Source organism: Thunnus maccoyii, chromosome 6 (assembly GCF_910596095.1).
Source record: "Thunnus maccoyii chromosome 6, fThuMac1.1, whole genome shotgun sequence".
NCBI lineage: Eukaryota > Metazoa > Chordata > Actinopteri > Scombriformes > Scombridae > Thunnus > Thunnus maccoyii.
The window spans coordinates 24,469,316-24,493,591 of record NC_056538.1 but is presented as its reverse complement, the minus strand read 5'-3'; the positions used below and the strand labels follow the sequence as shown (position 1 = coordinate 24,493,591).

At 39.2% G+C, this 24,276-nt stretch overlaps 1 long non-coding RNA gene across 3 annotated transcripts in view; it reads right to left on the bottom strand.

Moving 5' to 3' along the window:
- Nucleotides 1-24,276, bottom strand: part of LOC121899257 — an 89,205-nt gene that overhangs the window by 58,661 nt on the left and 6,268 nt on the right. For 2 of the 3 annotated variants that reach the window (XR_006096661.1, XR_006096662.1), the window contains exon 2: nucleotides 23,689-23,803. This is a non-coding gene — a long non-coding RNA (uncharacterized LOC121899257). Of the gene's footprint in view, nucleotides 1-6,620; nucleotides 6,806-23,688; nucleotides 23,804-24,276 lie in introns of those variants that run through there. The other variant, XR_006096660.1, reaches the window with a different exon arrangement.

Here is a 24,276-nt window from a genome sequence, read left to right as displayed (position 1 = left end):
AGCTGAATAAACCGCTCACCCAAAGATTGACTTAATGAACATTTGGGAGACAAAAAGGCCTCAAACATGTGGTGTGCAAACATGCATACAAATATGTGTGCATGTCGGCAATTATTACTAAGAGCTGAGATCTGATGGTGTGATCTGATGGACTGACCTTTGCTCAGAAAGTGGCAGCTGTCACTCTCTCCAATCATCGGTAACAACTTGACCTTCACAAGATGTCTGTTGTTTAACCACCAGCCCTCCGCTGCTGAGGTTATTTACACGGAAACTATCCTCCGATTTCTTTAAAATTAACCTAAAACTTAAAAAGGTAATCATATCCAAAGGGATGTCATTCTTAAAACTAAGCTCTGCAGTATTTCTAAACTCTTAAATTGCCCTTTCCAGCTGCATTTCTTTAAGTCTAAATGACTGTAAAGGTGATTGGTTTGTTTTCATCCCCATTAGGGTCCAGTGTGTTTGGAGACTTCAATGGATTGTCAGCTGGCCTAATTAAAAGTGATTTCATGGTTGCCACACTTTGGGGGGATTTTAATCTGAAATGCTCCACTGTGCTTATGCAAACGTTCAAAATTAAAAGCATATCCCTTAAAATTAGCTTCATTCGGTTTTTCTCCCCCAAGTTTGAAAGCCTTGCCTTAGGTAAACTGATGTGCCACCCTCTAGTGGAGCTGAACGTTAGCATTTATTCTTCATAATCACATTTGGTTAAAACCTAATTGGCAGAGGCAAGGAGGCATAAATTGAGGGACAACAAAAGCTACAACACATATAATTAGATCAATGCACGCAAAATGAGTCCATGCTATCAGAAATGCATTGAAATAGGATGAAGAGGGTGAAAGAAATTCGAAAAAAAAAAAAAAGTACAAGGTGAGATCAATAACTGGACAAAGAATGAAGACCCCCTAATGTGTCCCACCCTTATGTTAGGTGGAATAACATGTTACATGCCAAGACGAGACGCAGCTCCCATGAAGCATTGCACTTCAGGCTCCTTTTCTCCCATCGCAATTACAAAATAGCACATCAGTTAACTTGCATACATATTCATATCCCATCATGAGGCAGATTCATGACTTTGTGCATCTCTGCAGTGTCTGTGCGGCATACAAGACTGAGTTCCTCCACTGAGGAGGCCTCACACCCTGCAGGCACCATCCCGAACAGAGGAGAAAGAGGAGAAGTGTTGTTGGTGCTTGAGGCCAAGACCCATTTCAGATATCCCAGCTTTGTTTTGAGTGTCACCTGTGTCTCCCTCTGACAATGCCAAGGCCCTTTATAATGAATCCAGACTGCTTATTCTGCCCAGCAAGCCCTTTGATATTGTCCACAGGAGCCTTATACAATAGCTTGATGTTAATTGTGGCTAATAAATCCAGCACCTCCCTCGCGTGTCCATCCTCTCACGCCCAGGCCCGATCTGTGCTTGGAACTTCTTGGATCGCTGCCAGGGAGCAGAGACGCAGCAGTGCAATGAAAAAGCACAGTGGAAGACACACGTACACACTCACACACTCATGTTAATTATTTGTTTAATAAATATGCAATAACTACAGCTCCTAGGGCAATAACAGATCCATCTCGGTGCTGCATGTCTGCACAGCAGTCAGACTGAGTCGGTGTATCCACCCCGTGCAGCACACATACTTTTCCTGAAACTTCTGCAGTAGTTATATTCTCCACTGACTCGATGTTCACATTAGTTACAGACTCTGATGAGAAGCTGGTCTCTTTTTTTTCTGTATTGTTTTGTGGGTTAGCCTAATCCTGATTATCCATGTCCACACATAGCACTGCAGCAGCCCTCTCTCCCTGTCTGTCTGCTCTGCAAATAGCTCAGTTTTTTATCGCCCAAGTCTTTAATCACCCACCAGAGCTTAGATCAAGGGTTTTACAAGGGTGATTATGAAAGTTGGTGAGCAAAAGTACTCCAAAGATGACAGAGATATAGTATATCCCTGATCCTCTATTATAGTGAAACAAGACTATTAAACTCACTTTTTCATCTCTGTTGGTTGATGACACTGCAAATCATCAACAAATATGAGTGAGTGAAAAAAGGGAACTCAAAAATGTGTTTTGTACCTTTGTAAAACTGAGTTTGAAGCACGAAAACTGAATCCCTTGCTGAAATTCACATGCCACTGACAAGTAGTTGATAGATGACAAATAAAAGGTTGAATCCTGTTAGCCAGATGGTCCTTGGACAAAATTCTGCATACCTCCCCTCTAACAGCGGCTGACTTATTTAAAGAAAGTGCTGATTGGGATGTTGGGAAAAGTCTTTATTCACTTCTTGCAGCAAATTGTTTATAGATGTGGTTCAGATTCTCTTCAGCTCATTCCTCACACAACTACTTCTTGCACTGTGCTGACTGTTCAACCACTCGGAGGAAAAGTCTGTTGAGTGGGTGTTTTCGCCTTATCCTGTTAACTCCTGTACAATTTGCTGTGGTTTAGAGTGTCATATTGTACATCGACATAGTTTTCTGTTCAACTTCCATTTGTCAGCAAACACTGATCAACAATTCCTGCAGCTGCTCACAGTAAAACGTCTTCCAGCTAGCAAAATCTCCATTTTTTAAAGTTGTTTCATTGCTGTGCACACAAAAATCACCTACAACCAAACATGAAACATGAACCAAACATAATTTAACAAAGACCATGAAGCATGGAGGTGCCCCTGGAATACTTGTACTGTGAAACTTGCTGCACAGATTGATGCACTTTTCCACCAAGGTTAGCCCCCGAGGGCTAGCTCCAATCAAGCCTGATAAAAGTTGATATCAGGTGCATAACAAGTACTTGAAAAGGAAGCAAGAGCACTAAAACCCTTTGAGGTTTTGAGCGTGTAAGCTACACAATGAAAAGTTGATGTAAATCTCGATTTTTCACTTCATTAGAGGTCAGAAAAACATTCCATCTGTGAGATTCATAGCAAAAAAGACTAAAAATAACTCTAAATAATGGTAAAAGCTACAAACACCATATGTAGCAACATATGTAGCTCTCATCCTGATTCCAAGATTAGCTTGTGGTTTATAGGACTCAACAACTCGGCAGATGACACCTTTTTTCCAGCATGCAGAAGCCATAAGATCAGAGCAGGGCGTGAACTCACCTTTGAGGTGGTGGAAGCTCGTTCTTCCCTCTGCTCAGACGTACATGAGCAGATGTGAAAGGTTGAGCCTTTCAAATGTCAATATTGTTGATGAATTCTGTTTCCTGATTCACAGGTCATGTACTAATACACTGCAACCCAGTGCTGGGCATGCTTGAGATACACTCAGTATAGACTACACCAGATAACTTCTTGTTTCACAATCCCTGAATTGTATTCACCCTCACAGTCCTGCACCTTCAAATGGACACCCTGTGGGTTTGTATTTTCCACTGTTAGACGCTGCCTAAGGTTACTGTTTGCCCTTCGTCTTAGAAGATCCTACACCACAGACATTCATGCAGCTCTTTGTCACAGCGTGATTGAAGAAAATATTTGGGATCTCTCACACATTCTTCTTTCAGGTTGTGCTTTTTTTCCTCCTTCTTTTGGCCATCCACCTCTCTCCAATAACTGCCTATTTTTTTGTGAAGCTCAAACAACCTGAGACTGAGTGCCTGGAGCACCAACTCATCTGGAGTCAGGCCAGAGAGAGACTGAAAGACGGAGAGAAAAGGGAGAAGGAGATAGAAAGAGATGAAGGCAGAGGGAGGGAGTCAGAAAGAGAAAGCGAGAAAGAGAGAGAGGCTGAGTGATGGTTCATTCCCCTTTAGCAGAGCAACTGGGACTGAACCAACATGTTTTACTCCTATTTCTGCAGTGCCTCCTAGTGCAGAAAAACAAATTGCCACAGAGAACCAGGGACAAAAAGAGACAGAAGTCCCTTATTTAGATAATAGAGCGCTTTCAACGATGTGGCAATATGTAAAGCCTGTTCCATGCATGAAGCAAGATCTATAAAGAAATCGTTTTACCCAGTTTGGTGTGGAAGAACATGACTGGCCTACAGAGAGCGCCGACCTCACCTCCATCCAACACCTTTGGGATGAATTTTTGAACACCGTCTGCTATCCAGGCCTTATCACCCATCATCAGTGCCTGACCTCATTAATGCTCATATGGCTGAATGGGAGCAAATCCCTGCAGCCAGGTTCCAAAATCTTGTTGAAAGAAGAGTGGAGGCTGATACAGCAGCAGATTAATACCTCTGGTTTGGGAATGAGATGTTCAACAGCCACATATGGGTGTGATGTTCAGGTGTGTTCATACTTTGTTTGGGCGTGCTCAACATACATTTCCGAATGAACGTGTGTCTAAGTGTTATTAATAAGATTCATCACAAGAAAATGTTTCCATAAAATTATGTTTTCACCATATTAGTCATAACTGCTTATTTCTTTTTCATTACAATTAAATAAGCCACTTCATCCTAAACTCCATGAATGTGGACTGATGAATCATTCCAAATTATAGTGATTTAGCTGTGATTTCTGAGAAAATCTAGTTAGTTAAGGTTCTAGTAATTTGATGATTCATTCAGCTTTAAGCTGAATGAAATCAAAAGGTCCATCCAAAGGTGGTGGAAGGAAGTGAAGTCGGCCCTTAAATTTACCTGAAAAATAATTAATTGGGCTTATTTTAAATGGCATGGTGGATTGTGTATAAATGTCAAACTCTTACCATAATTAATGATGTAACTATCAATTTTATTTGACGAAGGTGAGTTTGGGAGGTGGCTGCTCTCTCTCTAGCATCAGATGAGTCAATGCTTCAGGCACACAGAATCTCAGGTTGTCTGAGCCACAGAAGGAAACTGCGGTGGTATTAGGGAGGGGTATATGAACAACCGGCGAGAGGAAGACAAGAAAGAGGTATGTCTGCGAGACCTCCAAATATTTTCTTCACTCATGCTGCGACAAAAAGCTGCATGAGGATCAGTGGTGTAACAGCTTCTAAGGCAAAGGGCAATCAGAAACTCAGGGCAACCTTGGACAGTGTCTGACAGGAGAAAAAACAAAACCGCAGGGTGTCTGTTTGAAGCTGGAGGAAAGTCAGGACAAATACGCTCCTGCAGAAAAAAAATTTGCAGCTCGTTTATTCTGGACTGAGTTTAACTCAAGTGTGAATAGAGTTACTGTGTGGGTCTGACAAAGGAGTGGATGTTAGCATGTTACCAGGTAGGAAGATGAGGTTCTCGATTAAAGCCACTGTGAGTAGAATTTGAACATTTCTGACTTTGGTGCCCCCCACTGGTCGTTTCAAAAAGGATATTGAGGCAGACAGCAATGCACGCCGCTACTCCCAAAGATCTGACCAGGAGACACAAAATGAATGAGCTTAAAGGGACACTCCAGCAATTTTACACATCAAGATCAGCTTACAGTTGTATATTGTCCTCTGTGTCTTGATATGGAGCTTTCTAAAGTAAGCTTTCGAAAATACCCCTGATGATATAATCAGGGTTATCTGGGTCTTTTTCTACTTTTTAACAGAAAACCTCCATTACAAGCTGGGCGCATGGAGAAAGGCATTCAGGCTTTCCAATGAAAGTTGCTACTGAATTGCATTATGGGAATTGTAGGATGGTTTTGGAGCTTGACCCATACTAGGGACTAAAAGTTAAATCACTGGAGTAGTTCTTTAAAGCAACACAGACTACACAAATTTTCACTGGGGATGTTAAATTTTTTACACATCTGAATATGAATATGAGTAAAAAGGCCACTTTATCAATCAAACAAAGGAACATAATGTTTTTGCTTTTTGTTATACAAAAGATAAACAGCCTATACTTTGCACTTTTCTTCCAAGTTTATCCACTGATGGGACAGAGCTACAAGTCGGAGATGATAAAAGTCAGAAGTTATTGTCACTAAAAGCCTGGAGGAACTGCAGCTTTCTTTGTTTGATCTCAGCTAAGAAATAGTTCAAACATTACTCAGTTACAGAGATGAAACATCACTGACTTCAGTTTAACTGTAGGCCGAACCACATCTCCATGGCAGCAAATTCTATTCATTCAGCAGTTTTAAAGATGTTTTCACGAATGTAACGGCTTTTTGCAGAGCTGATTTTCTCTCTTCAGAGTTGATGTTAGATGTTACATTTGAATTGATGATCAAAAACAAACAACATTAAGGATTTTTCCACAGATCATTTCAGGTTTTACACATTTTTGCAGCCAAAGTGTTTAAGCTGTAGAGAAATACATTTATTTTATATATTCTTGGTTCATTGGTTTGATTGATATTACCATATGGACATTATTGGAAATCAATTTTTACTGTGACAGGACAAAAACAAAGTATCCTCCACAGAATTAGCACTGAATAATTTTAATTAAGCCGGAGCAATTATTTCATTTATGTGATTGGCAGCCTCTCATTAAACAGCACTTAGGACAAACTATTTCATCTGCAGGGGAAGGATCTTTCTTTCTTCCTTTATTTCTGCACACAGCAGCTATTTTTCATTCCAGTAAGTGATGACAGCATGCAGTCATTCGCTGACACAAGGCACAGAGCCTCTCTCACTGACAAAGTGCACCACAACCTTTTACCTCTGCATGTAATTATGCCTCTGGACATGCAACACATTCACTTAACCTAATTAAAGGACGACAAAGACAAATTGTACAATCATGTGCTGACATTTTGTCAGCTGGAAGTACAGTTTAATATTTTCCTGAACAAATATTCTAAAATATGTTGAAGGGCAAATAGTCGTTTCCCTTTGGTCCACTGTTGCATTCTTCAGACTTGTAGCGTCAGCTAATCCAGCTCACTGCTCCAGACTCTGTCAGCACAAGAATGAACCAAGAGGCATTTCTGTCAGCTCCAAAAGCTGGATTACAGTAACAAGAAGATTACCCTTCCAACAACTCCAACAAGCACAAAAACAAAGCTATCACAATGTCACTCAGTGTGTGGTGATTAAGTGTATTCTCTGCTCTCTTGTATTAATACAGTCCTGTGGTTTACATGCCCAAATAACAAAGAATCCCTGTAGTGCAAATTAAGTATATGCTCAGAATACTGCTCTGATTTGTTTCAGAGAAAACCTCCGGACAATTATTTGTTTTCCATCTAATTCCACTGTCTGCTCCGGATGAAGGGAGAGTATTAAACAAACACAGATCTTTTACATTATACAACGGTGTTTCTTCAGGGCGGTGCTGTAATAATGTGATAGCGGACTGTGCACATAGAGGTAGCTACTCTGTCTAACAAACCCCCGGCTGAAGCCCTGTGAGGTGGTGAGAGTGATCGGCTGCTGCTTTCTTCTTCTAGCCACTCATAAATCAAATAATTACATTGTGGTTCTTGAGGGAAGAGAAAAGTTTTCCCATTAGCCAGCACTCATTAACCCACTTCCAAAATGTGCAAATGACTAACTTGAGGGGGCTGTATGGTTATATTTTCTTATCACACTGCCTATTCAAATGTAATACATATTCACCAAAAAGCGTGGTTTACATGCATAATACGAGATCCTGCTCACTGAGAGCAGTAAGCGATCATTTTGTTATCAATATTTTATGGTGTACATCAATTAACCTTGAACTGTCTGCGAATGACAGACAAACGCTCCCTGGTGACTGTGTCAGAGGAAGCACTGTCAAGTCCAGCATGCACTGAGCTGCCATGATTGACAGCATTTTAAGAGCTGCTTTTGAGGGAGTGATCCCACTTCTCTTCTGCAGAAAAAGCGAAACGTCATTCATTTTATAGATACGCTTTTACCAAAGCAGTGAAAGTGATTAGGAGTCGAAGTGAAGGGTCTGCCATATAATAATGATGATTACTACTCAGTGTCTGTGTTTTTTGGGCCATCTATTATATAGTTTTGTTCATGTGATGTATCTTTAAGGATTTTTCTTTCCAAGAAAAAGCTCATACTTGTGCATATTGAAATACCTTGATATTAAAATGAGATCTGGCAGTAAAATCCCAAGGCCAAAAGAGTTGAGGCACTTAATCTTTCATCCTCATCATTTGAAAGACGTTCCTAAGGAAAGCCAGAGGGTACGAGGCACATGAGGTGGTTGCTTGTAGGTCTAACTCCTCAATTTCAAAGATAAATATCACGCTGGGACAAAGCCCTCGTCTCTGCCCTGCCATCACAGGACTGTCAGAAATGTCAGAAGGAATACTTTGGTCCTGTAAAACATGAGACGAAGACAGGACAGGCGGGTGTCTCTGATCACATCCCACCGCTGATTACTGAGGAAGGCAGAGGGATAAGAGCAAAGCCAAGGGTCCCATTGATCACACAGATGCATCATGGACTGGTAAGAGCAAGCAGGGACAGTAAAGTGCCTTCATCTGCTGTTACATACAGCACAACACAGCCTTGTTTACAGCCTGTCACAGCCTGTGCCTGAGGGCTGCACCTCAGGTAGACACACTCTTACTGTATTAGCCTCAAGTCTCACAAAAGCTAAAATATCATCACTTTTATTCGGGGTTAATTTTGGCACCTCATTTAGGCATGTTAGTCATACTTTAGTCATCACTGTGAGTTCTTGTCTAGTTTTAGGCAACAAAAACTTTTTATTTGAATCTCGTATTCTTTGTGTATTTGTATTTTTTTTTATTTCTTCTAAGCATTGTGAGGCTACAGCTGGGGCAATCTTTGATTTGTAACTCTTCAGTAAATACAGTTCATTCCCAAACCATTGTTGTTTGAAGTGAGTGAGCAGAAAAACTCTCTCAATTCTCATTCAAGAAGCTGTATTCATTTGTACTCACTCATTTGTTTAACTAAAATACTATTCACTGTCTGGGTTTAGCAGCTAAAACTAGATGACATCAATATTATTCCTTCAGCAACCATCTAGAGGAAGATTCCCTCAGATAGCCTAAATATGAAAGACAGAAAGTAACATTAATTTAATCTAGTAAAGTAATATGTTAATTAATGGGTTTTATAGTTGGTGTTTTGTTTTGTTTTTTTTGTCTATTTTGCTACCTTTGGACAGAGCAAAGCTAGCTCTCTTTCCACATATTTCCTGTCTTTATACGAAGCTAAGCTAACCAGCTGCTGGTTCTAGTTTCATATTTATCATACAGACATGAGAATGTTATCTATCTTATCATTCAACTCTCTGCAAGAAAGTACATTTTACAGTTAACATGATAATGATATATTAGCTCTAACTTCCCTGTTTGTAAAAGTCGCCTTGCTAGCCTACCTGTTCTCACGGTTTTGTCCCAGGTGTTTTGTTGTCGTGTCTTGTCTAATTTTCAGTGGGACTGTAGATGAATTTAGTCTAATATTTTGTTACCTCCATCCCCTCCAACAACCGGTAATGCCACCTAGGCTTACTGGCAGTGACAAACATTACTGAAATGCAAGATACTGCTTCTTAATGCAAGTTTTGTTTTACTAGTCAGGAGCTAAATTTAATGACTTTGCAGTGTATGCAGGTTGTGGAACAAGACTGTGCATTAAAACAATAATAAGTTCATTCGTCAATTCATCTATCTTTCAGTTTGTTTATTCATTGATATTCATACATTCCATCATAGTTTTTCTTTTCAAATGTTTTTAGTTTTTGTCTCATCTTTGTTGTGGAAACAAACTATTCAAACTAAGCTCAAGCTCTAAGCTGTTTATACAAAACTTTCTTTTTTCAATGCACACATTTGAATGTGGGTACATTTTTATTGTGTAATGTATGAAATCAACCAATTTACAGTTTACAGGTGATGAAATAGAATTTTCTCTTGATATTCTTTCAATTAATCTAAAGTTAAAAACTCAGCTGCTTCATCTGCACTTTGAGTTGTCTGAGCAACGACTTCCAACATTTTTTTTGTGAACTATAAAGCTGAAACCAAACACCTAACAGCAGCACGATTAATAAGATCACAACATTTCTGTGGCTGTTTTAGTGAGTCAGTAAAGGTCCAGAGTGAAGAAAGCCGAATTCTTGGCCAAAAACAGTGAACAGAAGAGCAACTAAGCGAAGTGATATTTCTTAAAGCCTTGAACCCTTTCCAATATCACTCAATTCATGTGACCTTTTCTAGTCGGGGAATAGTTTGCAGAAAATTCCCACGGATTAAGTACAAAATCATTAAAATGGCCACGCTGGCAGGCAGACTGGACACATCAAAATGAGAGCCAAATGTTAAAGCACCTTATGGAGTGTGAAAGGTTAACTGGGGAGGCAGCGGAGAGAGGAAAAACTCAAGCCAGGAAACAAGTAAGTGAGTAACATATTCAGTGTTACACTTGTATTTCTGCACGTATTATTCTGGGGCATCAATATGAAAAGCAAATCAACTGTATGAACTGAATGTACTGCCATGTTTAATTATTATCAAGACCTTCTGACTTAAAACTGCTAAACCATACTAAATTAATAAAAGCACCTGGACTGAGAACCAGTCCAACAGAAAAGGATGATATTTCACAGGCAGCCCTCTGCCTCTCATCTCCACCTGCCTCCTCCAATGGGAACTGACTCCAGTTGCGCGTCTGTGGTCTTGCATCCTGTTTTCCTTGCAGTGAAGTCAGGAGCAGATCCAGATGGTGGCTCCATTAGTGGGAGCAGTGGAGCCACTCTGGCAATGTAAATACCCATGTCACACACCCAATAATTGAAATGGATGATTACAAACTCTCCCTCACTCATTGGCTCCCAGGAAAAAGAACCAGGAATATTTCTATAATTGTCAATGAAGGATGCACTCTGACTGCAGGTCATCATTTTTCCACCAGCAGGTTCCAGTATTTCCCTGAGTTTTCTGAGCTCCAAAATATCACATTCGGCCCTGGAAACTGGGGTTAATACTAGTGTACTGACTCTGGACAGCTCACAGCACTGCTATCAATTTTTCATTTCAGACGACTGACAAGTAGCTCAGTGCTAAAACTACAAACCTCAGCTGTATCTCCCAATGTTAAGCGTAGATCTTCGATCAGATCTGAAAATCATAGATTGCCCGTTTATTTTACTGCAGGAATAAGAAAGAAAAATGTGAGATGAAAAAAAAAAGCCCTTGAAGGATCATAACATAAGTTAGGAAAAACTTTTTATTGCTGAGCTGGAACCAAGTGACTGTAAATGTATATTATCTGTTATTACTTCCCTATTGTGATGCTGCTTGCACAGACATTATAATAAACTTCATAAAGAGGCGCACTGGCCAGACTGCAGCACAGTCAGGACTTTAATATGCTCCACAAATATATAAAACTTCTAAACCGCCTAAAACTTAAAATTGATGACTCATGCGACTGTAAACACATGGGCCTTTATTAAGCGCAGTTAATATTTTAAACAAAGAATATAGGCTAATTTGTTATAAAGGATACAGCTCTCCATTCCTATTTCACAGGGCAACAAAGCAGACCATAACAGATACTAAAGCACAACAAATGTAGTAATTTACTGTTTAAGACATTGTAAGATATCATACTCAGTTATGCAATTTAAGATACATTGGAATGGCCTTTAATGGCCATATTTGTAGAAACAGTGTCTAAGCTTAGATGCAGCAAGATTCTTCTCTTTTTCTTGTTAAAAAAAAAAAAAAAAACAAGAACAAAAAAACAAACAAATGTTGATCTAAGCCATTGTTGATCAGCTGTTACAAGCGTATCTGCTGTTGAACTGCAGATGCCAACATCACATGTAAACTTGCTCAGCAAAGATTAAATTGGCAACAGTAGTATTGGGAGATTAAATATAACACATTCAAAAGAATTCAATATTCAGTGTAATGACCGATACACCTCAGCTGCTGTTTCTTGAACCTCTAAATAACCAACTTTGTTAGCCAATAAAGGGTTGAGTGTGAACTTTCTGAATGCAGGTTTAGTATTCTATTCTACATCTGTTTCCAAAGCAATCAAATTAGAGAGTGGAGCCCTGAAAGGTTTGGTAGTCCACCGTCCCTAAACAACTACTATTTAGGTGCCCACAGGCAAGATGGCCAATAATCATGTTGTAACTATAATATAGTCAAAACATTGTAGTTTTCATACCTAAAATGCAGCCTGGAGTTTGTTCAGATACAGAAACCAGCCTCACACAATTATACATAGGATATATATGTATAGGATTTAATGGCATCTCGGGGTGAGGTTGCAGATTGGAACCAACTGAATACCCCTCCAAGTGTGTCGGAGAACCTACAGTGACTGTGAAACTCACGAAAAATGCAAAAGGCCCTCTCTGGAGCCAGTGTTTGGTTTGTCCGTTCTGGGCTACTGTAGAAACATGGCAGTGCAACATGGCAGGCTCCATGGAAGAGGACCCACTCCCCATGTAGATAGAAAGGGCTCATTCTAAGGTAACAAAATCACAACAATTCTTATTTTCGGTTGATTATGCACTAATGTAAACATAGTCATGAATATTAGATTCCATTTCTGCCAATAGAGCTCCCTAAATCTTACACACTGGTCATTTAACCTTCAGTTATGTTTGTTTCTGCTCTACTGTTGGTCATATGCTCCATCTGTTTACAATTATCACTCTAATGAATGTATGTGATTAAATGAATCAATAAAACAACTGTAGATTACAGTTAAATATACATTCAGGACACTGTATGGCGACATATTTTGTGAATACAACCACAAATTGAGCATAAAATAAACCCCAGAACATTTTTGAAAATGTTGTAATTGGGGACAAATCACTTTGAAAGATATTTTCATGCTTTAGTTTAGTTGTTGTTTAAGTTGGGCACAAAGTCTGCTTTTTTGCTAAAGTTTTTAATCGTGGGTCAAATGGTTGTTTTATGAAGCATAAAAATAGCAGTTTATACAAGCTAAATGAGTTGGATTTCCATTTTAAGTTCTTATCATTTGGCATGTTTTTGGCTTTCTGAGCAGCTAAAATCCAATGATCCTGCACGCTGCTGATGCATGGAGGAAAAGAGGCTATTAATCCTAGCAGAACCTGTCAAGATAAAGCAGAGCTGTGGTGGATTGTGCAGTGCGCTCCCTAAAACTAGAAATTTATTGTTATGGCAATGATTGCTCCCCACGAATCCATCTCCACATTACTTTGAAAGTCACTCAGTTTATATGGTTTAACAGCTTCTGCAGTCAATACACTCAAAGCTCTGCTGCTCACTCTCACCTAGGACAATGAAATACATTTTATCCTTCAAAGTCTGTAAACAAATACATCTTATATAATAAACCTTTGCTGCACTGTTCAGACTGTTTACAAAAAGACAAAAATAGTTTCATTCACACATGCAATTTACAGCAGTACACTGAACGCCACTGCTGACTGGTACAGTAGCACACAGTTAAGGTTTCACTATGCTTCAAACAAACTAGATGGTAAGATGTAAATGGTAAATGGCTGCATTTATATAGCGCTTTTAATGTTTCTGCTGCTCATTTCCACTCATGCACACTTGTTGGGGAGCAATTTGGGGTTCAGTATCTATAAGACGTTAGCATTGTACGTTTCTGCAGCGTTGAATGTCTACATTTCATTGTTGGCCATTATCAGTTGAATAATGATTTTTTATGATGTGACAATGCTGTGGTTAAGGTCTGGTTAGTTATAGGCACAAAAACCACTTGGTTAGGGTTAGGTAAAGATCATGGTTTGGATTAAAATAAGAAAAAAATTTAAAAAATAAAAATGGCTGCAAATGTCTTGAGGTCTCACAAAAAACACCCGGTTTTGTTGGTTGAAATGGGAAGCGGGCATTGGTTTTGAGGTGGTCTTGAACCGTGCTCTCTGCTGATTTCCACCTCCTCCTAATGAGAAAGTCAGCTTATATAGATCTCATGTGAACAACGTCACCCTAGAAATGTTGATATGACAAGAAAAATTACTGACCCCTTAAAAATGCTCACAAGACTGCAAGTGCACTAAAAAGCTACTCAGTCATAATTCAGTCACTACTTTGCAGTCTTAACTTAGTTAGTTCCACCTTTGCTCTGTGTTATAATGTCCCTGATATCTCAGCATACGTGTAACTTCGAATGTGAAACCACCTGCACTTGTATGACCGAGCGTGGTGTTGATTTGACCTTTTCAAAAATGTGACTAGCAATCCCTCTGCGTGACCCCAGCACCAAAAGATCCCTGGACTGGGATTTGTTACCTTGGATACCTGAGCACACACGTTAGATTGACTTCCTGTCATATATTCGGTGTCATGTACCATGTAGTCAAAGATCTCTGTTGAATTCTGTTGATAATATTGTGGCAGAACGCTGCTTAAAGCCACTGCTACGCACGACTATAATGCTTCATATGAGACAATTTATATGATTCTCAACCCATCTATAGTCTTCTGTTGCTGTAATCAAAGTGGTCACAGTTGTGAGGTATTGTGCACCTCCGGTCAGGACGGGTCTGCTTTGTTCTACCTTCTGCTCCTCTGAGCTTCGAGTTTCCATCTGAATCCAGAGCAACTGACGCTCCTCATCCCTGGAACCTCACAGTCAATGACTCCATCAAAGGCCTGACAAAATACAGACAGGCCCCTCTCCATCACTCTCTGCTGTGGTGAAATGAGCTTTGTATCTGTTTGTTCAAGGCGAAGGGGCTTCATGGGCAGTGATGGGACACAAAAGCCGGCCTGTCCCCAGAAACAAATGGCTTGCAACACACCTCATTTTCTTGTCTTTTTTAGTATTATTGAGATTTCTTACACATAAGACAGCCATCAATCATTGTCAAGACTGCATATATTTTCTTTAAACCTGTCAGTTTCACAGACCAAACTAGCAGTGGACTGAAATGGTTCTCAAGATTTTAGTGATTTCTTGAGACTGTCCTTCCAAGAGAAATTACATCAGTTGTTTCAGCAAATGCCCCAAAAGCAACATTTGTTTATGTTCAAGTGACAAAGCCTTCCAGTGGCTATCTAACTTGTTGTGCAATACTTTTTTATTATCTTGTTTTTCTCTTGTTATTTTGTTTTTATCTTGTTTTCTATTGCTGCAGGTCTCTTAGAGTTACCAAACATGATCTTGTTGTATGCCTGCAATGACAAATAAAGTACCTTATCTTATCTTATCTTATCTTATCTTACACTGTAAGAGCATTATGAAGGGATCCCTTAATATGCCAGTATGAACAGGAGGGATAATTACAGCAAGAAAAACCCATTTCAATGTTTATTTGGGCACCTATTTTAAGACAGACATGACAAATTATGAACCTGTCCTTTAACAAAGAAGTAATTTTGACCCAAAGTCATTTTTGTGCCCAAACCTAAACCCTAGTTGTGTCAGATCAGTAAATGTTATTTTACAACAATGATTTGTAATGATTTTGGAGGGCATTGACAAATGATGTAATCCTGTAGACAGGGGTGTCAGATCAGAAAGCAATTACAGAGCAAGTATTTTGTTGTTTGATTAGGAAGTTAGTGGTCTGGTAAATGTCAGGATTGAATGACCTACTTCCTTCATAGACAGTTTTCTTCTACTTTGGAAGAAACTTGTTCTTGTTCTTGCAAGAGCTATCATTCGTCTAAAGCCATCATGTCCATTTCTTTTAGTATATGATTACCAAAATGTAAGTTTATGTAAGAAATTGATTATTTCCAAATATACCCCAAAAGGCCTGTACTCTCAGCATGTAACATGACTCAGTCAATGTTTACCCCTGGACTGGACTGCTTACATTATTCTGTTTGTTTGTCGTATTTTGTGGATGGTTGTGCAACCAGTCTGAAATAGAAGAAACAATCTGCTGCTGCTGTTATGGTTCAGAGAATGAATTATCAAGATTTTTCCACAAAGATGACATCATTTCTCACTCAAACAGGATTAGCTGGCCACTCCAACTCCTTACCCTAATGTTCATGGCAAAGACTGCAATAAAGCACTTCAAATATACTGATAGTGCACTTAAACACACATTGTCTTGTTTGTTTTTCCTGTGAAATGTAAAACCCACTAATGTTTACTTACCAATTACAATAGCCACAACTCCAGGTGGGCACACTTAAACTGAAGAGTGTGATGTTAATTGCCATTTAAATGGCCTCTTTTGCCTGCTAAATTGTTAGACTGCTTATATTCTCTTTAACAAGACTGGTCGTTTGGAAAAGGAGAAATTATTCCACGGTGAGATGTTGCTGAGAGAGAAAGGGCACAATTAGTTTCCCAATCAATTTGCCAGGAAGGGGAGGGAAAAATCAATACTCTGATTATGCATGAGGACGTCATCCGCTTACATTGAGATCAAAGCATCAATGATCTAAGCTGAAGCAACCAGGGATCCATCTATACATGATCCATAAGTCTTGCATGGGGAGGAGAGGATGACGGTGAGACATGTATACAAAAGGATAAATCACAACATGATATGTAAATGGAGACAACTTATCTTTACCCCAGAGCCTATGAAATGATGTTGGCTTTTATTATCTCATTTGTAATCAATATTGTGGAAATTCTCTGTGGAGGCACTTAGAGGTGTCCTTCGGGAGTTCTCGTGTTGGGAAAAGCAAACAGGAAAAAGAGGGAGTGGCCAGGTTTTATCGAAACGACTCTGGGTCAGAGGCAGCTGGTTATAGTGATGTGTTCAAAATGCTAAATACGTACAAAACATACGTCTGCTCCTGAAACTGGGAGTGAACTTGGTCATGTCATTTTCTGGATGGTCAGCTGGGATTCTGGCTATAAGTGAAAGCCACACAAGACTAACATTTACAGAGCAAGCAATCAAAAAGCAGAGACAGACATTCAAATATTCATGAGTTTCAAGAAATCCTGGTCTTGTCTTCTCTCCTTTGAGGTCAAAGGATTAGGATAAAGCCTTAAGATGATGCTCATATCTCTGGATTGTTGCTTTAGCCATTGTTACCCACACGTATGGCATTCAAAATGATAAGCAAAGAAGCACAATAAAACCATGAAAACAATATTTATCTGAGCTTTTTAAATATAAATTACATACCACAGTCAAAATCATTCGGTGCGTTCTGAATGGAGTATCAGAAATCAAGTAAGTCTTATTGGTTTGAATTATGGAGTGAGCCTGAAGAGGACACATTGTTCTGTCCCTTTACTGAGAATGGGAAGCAGCAGAGAGATAAGTAAGTGAGATGAAAGAGCAGTGCACCTGGCAGGTCCACGCTCTAACATCTTTGATCCACCGAGGCAAACATCAAAGGCTCTGTTGGGCGCTTTGTGCGGACGCCAGCCTGCGAAGCACTCACCACTATAAGCACCAATCTACAGCGTAAAGTGCAACTCAACAAGAGGGGAGGCTTAAGAAAGATGGGTTTTCAGCAGCTGAAATAACAACAATTGTGCAGTCTCTCTAAAGCGAAAGTTACTCAGACATGATCAATCCACTGATAATAGGAGTGAAATTTCAGCGCAATTACTGTCAGAGCAATGTGCCCTTAGCAGATTGCATTATTTTAATAGCTTTGAAGAGGTAAAAATCAACCGCGTTTTACAGGAAAGAAGCTGAAATTTGAGAGTCACATAAAGTGCTGTCTTCTTTTTTTCTTATGTTAAATCATAAGGCTGGTGGTATTCCATATTTTTCTTATTGTCTACAAATCTCATGTGCAGAGGCAAACCAACAATGAACTCATCCTACCTACCTATAAGTATTGTGTGTGTATCCAAAGCCTGATATATTGTATTCCTCTGTGCTGTAGACCTCTGTTGTTGTCCAAAAATGATTAAAAACACGTCCGTGAGCCACACCGTTGCACTGGGTGACATGTTCCTTCACTAAGAAGAGTTTTGGGCACATTAGTTTGTTTAGAAACGGCTCCAAAGACTAATAACAGCAATCATGTTTTCAGTCTCTGGAGAGTAGTTCTGTATAAGGCAGACGCCAGTGCGCGTGTGTGGGAATGTGGTTCCGTTTACAGTGCTTCACTAGCTTGTTGTGCTACATATCACAACCTCTTGACTTTATACTACACTGTAAATTTCTCAAAGAACTTCAGGAAGAGGTTGTCATAGTTTTTGGATAACGACTAAGTTCTACGGCACACAGGAATACCATATATCAGGCTTTGGATACACACACAAAATTGTAAGTAGATTAGTTCATTGTTGGTTTCTGCACATGAGATTTGGTCACAAGAAGAAATATATTTTAAAAAATCACTACCCATGTCTTTTGATCATCTTGCAACCCCCCAGATTTATCCTGTGAGCCTTTGGGGGTCCTGACAGAATGCAAAGATAAGAAGATTTTCTTTTTCTTCTGAAACATGTTCAAATATAAATTTGTCAACTGAATTGCTTCCATAAAATTAAAGCCCCCTAAACCTTTTCAAACCTTAAACCTTAAATATTTCTATTTTTAGATGACTAAATTAGCAACAATCAAAGTAAAATTGGGGGTGGACAACATCCTTATTTATCACCTTATTTAACACTCAAAAGCTCATTACTTAATTACACTTTGTGTTTGTGTGTGTTTGTGTGTGTGTGTGGTGAAATCAGATTTGATCAACTTGACTGGCAACTAAAAAACAAGCAAACAACTCCACAATTGTCAAATACAACAAAATCCTGATTGGTACACAGAAGTATACAACATCCCCACAGACAGAAATCTCTGAAATAGAAAAACTGTTTGCAGAAAATTGTGTGATCATGTAGCACCCCATCGCTCAGAGTAAGAAGTTGATTGAGAAAACATGTTTTCACCGCCTTTAAAGCTGTAATTTTTTTAAAATTTAATATTCCCTTATCTGTGTGGAGTATTGTTAAAACACGAAAACTGACAACTGAAAAATGTTGATCGATTCACTTTGATTGAGAGTTACAACTGTGCCAACAAAGCCTGTTCAAAACAGACTAGTGCACTTGTAGTGCACATGCATTTCACACTATCCACATGCCTCCATGTTTCACAACAGCACAAGCCCAGCAGTGAAAAATCAGCCTTCAACACAAGCTGACACTTCATTTAGGTTTTGCAATGGCTGATTCAAACAAACAGCGAGCTTCCAAACAACAACAGCTCCATCGTCTTTGTTTTAGTAAGAAACATAATTTCAATTATGTCTCGCTGCTGGAGACGGTGACAACACTTACAGATTTCAAAGTCTCACGGTGAGATATTACAGCAGTAATTTGGTATGTGGATGCTTTTGTTTGCAAATGTTGAGTGGTTGTATGTCACTTATGAACCTCACAACTTTCTGCTCATGATTATCAAAATGCTAAGTAGATAAAAGCCCTTGTACTGTGAAGATTATGATTTTAGACCACTATTTTTTTACTTAGTGAATGAGTAATACTTTCTCTTTCCCATGGAACTAAAATCTACTGAGGGTGCCCTTTAATAAGGATCCTCATCTCCAAACTGCCCACAGCTGCTCACAGAAGAACTGGGCAGATAGCAGGTGTCAATACCCTCAGCTGTGTGACTGTGGAGCAGAATGTTGGAAAAAAAGAAAAGAAAAACAGCATGGAGGCCCTAACAACCTTGATGAAAAAGATTTTCTAAAAAACACCAAAGATTGATCGGGCTATTTTATAGAGACTACACTAACTAGAATAATCCCACTGGGAGCAGCAGTAAGTCAGGAAGGTGTACATTTAACACCTCAGTTTTTTGTGAGTGCTCATCAAACAGGATGAAAGCGGCCAGTGACCCTGCAGTAAAGCTTGCTGTGTGTAGTTTCTATATACATCAGGCTGAAACTTGCAGTGAAGTTTCAGGTGTAAGCAGAATGAGCTTTTTATAAGCAGCTGTCAACGTGAGGCAAACAGATGTGGTTTATCAAGTGAAATACAATGTCCGCAAGAAACTGAGCTAATTAGATCATGCAATGAGCAGATTGGCAAGATGTTTGACAAGAGATGTGAGAACTTTTTACAACAGTGACAAGGACTCAGAGAGAGCTAATTAAATTGAGTTTTAAAGCCCGTATATTTGAATTTAATTGTCTGTAGCATCTTGCAGAAAGTGTCAATTAATCCAACAATAAACTACACAGAAATCCTGGAGAAAATAGTTTGTTTTCATTGAAATAGCTATTCATGTAACGTGACCGCTGAGCAAATAATGAATGCACAGGTTACACCTGAAGTTTATCTGCCACATTTTATTGAATTTATTCAGTTGGTTTTGTTCAATTTGTTTATGGTTTTGCATTGTTTTCCTCTCAGTGTGATTTAATTAGCTGTGGGAGAACAGAATGAGCTGGTTCACTCAGTGAACGGCTGGAACACCGGCAGTGTTTGGGGAGTAGTTGCACGAGATGTAATTAAACTGGTAAATTTGCATTAAATTTTACAGTCCTCTGGTGGTTGCTCAAGCAAATTCAAATTGTGTTAATATTTTTCATCTTTGCCGGTACTGGAAGCATTATTAACTGATGTAACTACATACAGTTTACGATATTTTTAATGATTGATTCATTGAGCTGATTATTTAGCTGGACATATTTTGTATGTAATTCGCTGTATAGAGAAGCCCTAGGTACTGAGTGAAGGATGCGGGTGAAAAAGAGGAGTTCCCTGAACCAACCACAAATGTTTTCGATGATAAGTGTGTGCAAAATCAATACAGTTTTATTCATGATAAAAAACATATGACTTGTAACCTTGTCAGTCAAAATTCGCTTAAACTTTTCCCCAAAACAACCACAAAAATATCAGTCTAATATCTGTGTTGCATGCTATAACCAGTATCTTTAGTTACATGGAAGATTTGATTTTCATGAGTCAAAATGTATTTTAATGTTGTAATATATCTGGGTATGGTTTGTTAAAAGGGTCTGAACCATGATTATGTTTAAAAACGGCGGAACAGACTGTGAAAAACTGATTTCAAGAAATTGTAGGGATAGACAAAGAGGGCGATATGCAATGCAATATCTGCCAAAGTTGCTGTAAAAAGGTGTGAGGATAACAGAAACTGACATTGTTACAGCTATAACGAGTATATTATCCATTCTGCTCTTAACCCTGACTCAATGAATATAATGTAAAGAAGGCAAAGAATGTTTTCTGCTCCACACATAACTAATTGTCAGATTAGTATATATCCAATCAGCGGAGGGCGTAAATGAGAGGCAAGCCCGCCAGCGGTAGACTTATTGTTACTCCTGAGGACGCCCCACTGATGGGCCGCTCATTGAGCTGCTGAGTAAAAAAAGGCTGACGACTGTCTGTAGTATAATTGGACAAATGAATCAATTACATCAATAGCAAATTACAACATTCATAATTGATCCCTGGACAAATGCAGTATAGATCATCCCAGTGTTCGATAGCCATACCACAATATTCATGTTACACTGAGCATATTCAGGAACTAATTAAATCTCAAAGGAGAGGATCAATGTTTGAAGTAGCATGAGAGAACTATTGATTGCACAACCAAGATCTCTTATACGAGTAATTCAAACTGCACAGGAATGACATTATGTTCACTTTTCTTTTGATAAATTTGTGTCCTCTCCAGAAAATGGTGTTTACATAACAGATAGAGACCATTGCAACAGTATTAAGACAGAATATAAAATATTTTTTGGATAAATATGTCTGTATGTCTAGCTCTAGTTTGTGTGTTATCAGGTAATACCTAATTCGTGTAGCACTGTTTTACCAGCCCCATGAATTAAAATGAAATATCTACTGTGTCTATTGGATCCTTACTGCAAGTTTTCTTATAACTCGGATTAGCTATGAGATTACATTTAGGTATTGGACCGGCACTAAGCACAGCACTGAGGCTTTTCAAGAGCCTTCACTTACAAAAGGAATGTGTCTGTCAGCATGTGGGTTCACTTGACGAATCAATACGATGGACAGCCAGACGAATGCTCATGTCTGGCTGCAGGGACACGACGTTTCTGCCCGAAACTGAGAGTAGTTATGAGGCAGCTTTATGGTTCATCTTGCTCTTATCATGATAAAATATTTGCTGTTTTCTTGTATCCTGAGAAAAACAACAGCTGAGAAATGTCCAGCTTATTGAAGTACTAATCATCCCAGACATCTTAGGGTGTTTTTTAGACAATATTTTTCTCGCTGAAGCATCTCCACATTTCTGCACTACAAGAAAGCAGTAACTACAGAGGCAATAAAATTGAAAGTGTTTTTATGCAATTTTATGGAAATCAGTGTAGAAATATTTTTTAAAAAGGTTGTGATGCATGCATTTAGCCTTTGTAAGCTAATAATTTTACCAAAACCATATAAGCTTATTGCTATACAGCATTCATATTAAGGGTGGAGCCGAATCTAAATACGGTATTCGGATAAGCACAAATAGTGGGTTTTTATGAATATTAATTTCAAACAAACATTTTAAAAATTATTCGTTTTCAGGAATTATTTGTTTTCTGCTGATATCTGTTAAGCTAGTTAGCCTTTAACGGGAGTTACTTTTACATTTTTTTAATCTACAGATAACAGCTGGGGAAAAAATGAAAAGGTAAATTTGGTTTTAGGTTTAGCTAGCAGGTTCAGGCTAGCAGTGGCTGCCTCACTAGCTTTCACTTGATATAGCTTCTTTGGGACACAGAGTGCAGTAAATGTGATGGTGTCCCACAGATTACCAAACTAGCACGCAGATACTGCAGTTTGGCTTGGTTTTAGCTCTATTTGTAGTTACAGCCCATTTTAAAATCTGTTTTCACATAAATTATAGGCGTCATGTCTATGGCATTATTTTTAGATTGCAAAACAGCTTTCAAAAATTCTCAATGAGGCCTAAACGTAATTTAGCAAATCTTTAGTTAATGTGTTTTGCCTTTGTCAAGCAGAATTACTAAATAGCATCAAGGGTTCATCTCAGACAGTGGAAAAAGGTTAAAATCCATTTACAGCTGAAATACGGGTCGTGTCTTTTAAAGCTGCGCTTCCCTTCTGTTCTCCTCTCTGCCTCTGACCTTTTTCTACTGTCCACATCTCACCGCCAGTGGAGAGAGTATTTTGGCCACACTCCATCTCTTCCCAAATGAGGCCAACTGAGGAAGTAAATCAATGTGTTTTTCACCTAGTCATAGGAAACAGCTGTCATGCTGTCGTCTGGTACAGACCTGGGCTGACTTAATGCCAGAGCCGGCTGGGAGAGTCAGCGGGGAGGAGAGAGCTCCCCCTCTGTCTCCGCTCCTACTAAACCCATCACCTGAGTGAATTCCACTTGCCATGCCTTCCAGCTACACTCAAAGCACAGGGATATAAACAAAGAACCAGAGCTGCTCCAGCAGGGTACCTTCCTGGCACGACTGCTATGTTTCAGAATATCGGTAATTAGCCAAGTATCACTTTTATACGTCCTTCGATAAATTTAACTTTCATTCATGCAAATGTTGAAGGTTACAGTTTGCAGGTGAGCGATTTGATATGATGAAATGGTACGAGTCTGTCTGTTCATATAAATGCAAAGACAGGAGAGGTGATTGATAATGAAGTAACGTGATGGAGGGAATGAAATGCTTGAAATTGAAGACACCTGAAATGAGAAGTTGAGAGGTTGAGCTTTCTGTGCAAACCTTTAGCATGTGTTTCATTAGCAGGACCTGACCTTATCTCCCAGGACCAAACCTTATCTCCCACAGATACAGCCAGCATGCATAATAGGAGTAGGGCCTTTGTGCCAAATGCTGCAGGGCAGAGCCCATACCTCTCTCCTGGTACAGACCACCCCCCTGTCTTTTCTCTTTCAAGCCACAGCTGAACACACAAATATACAGACACTCAGGGATGCAGAAAAGTACACACAGAAAGACACTCACCCCCCCGTGTTCAACACCTCCCTTCATGTTGCTCTTTGCTGTCTCTTTTCCCCTCCAGAAGCTGCCTTCCTATGAGTCAGGAGGTGATGTCTGAGACTGTAGCCAGGCTTACATCCTGGAAGAGAGAGACAATGAGATATTTTTTAACACCAGGAAGCAACGAAAACACTGAAATCTCCCCGTCCATCATGGAAATGTATGCACATCACCAAACCTATTCTAATTTACGATTTAATTTTCTGCTAAATGAAATTGTAATTGTTTTAATTAAAGAGATTGTGTGTGTATACACGTGATCACAGTCTGTGTATGTAGAGTATGTGTGTGTGCAGAAAACAAGGTGAGCATCTGTGCAAAGCTGAGAGCCGAGTGGAGGCTACCTGCTCCATATTCATGCGTTTTCCCATATGTGACCCTCCACTGTAAACAAAGAATATTAAACACGGATACTCAGAGGCCACCTAATGAACACATACACATATTACTCACAGTGTAATGAATCGATAGAACTTCCTCTTTCATCAAATATTTATTCAAGTAATATTCCTGAGCCCTTCAAACTGAAACAACTGGAGTTTAACACCAGAC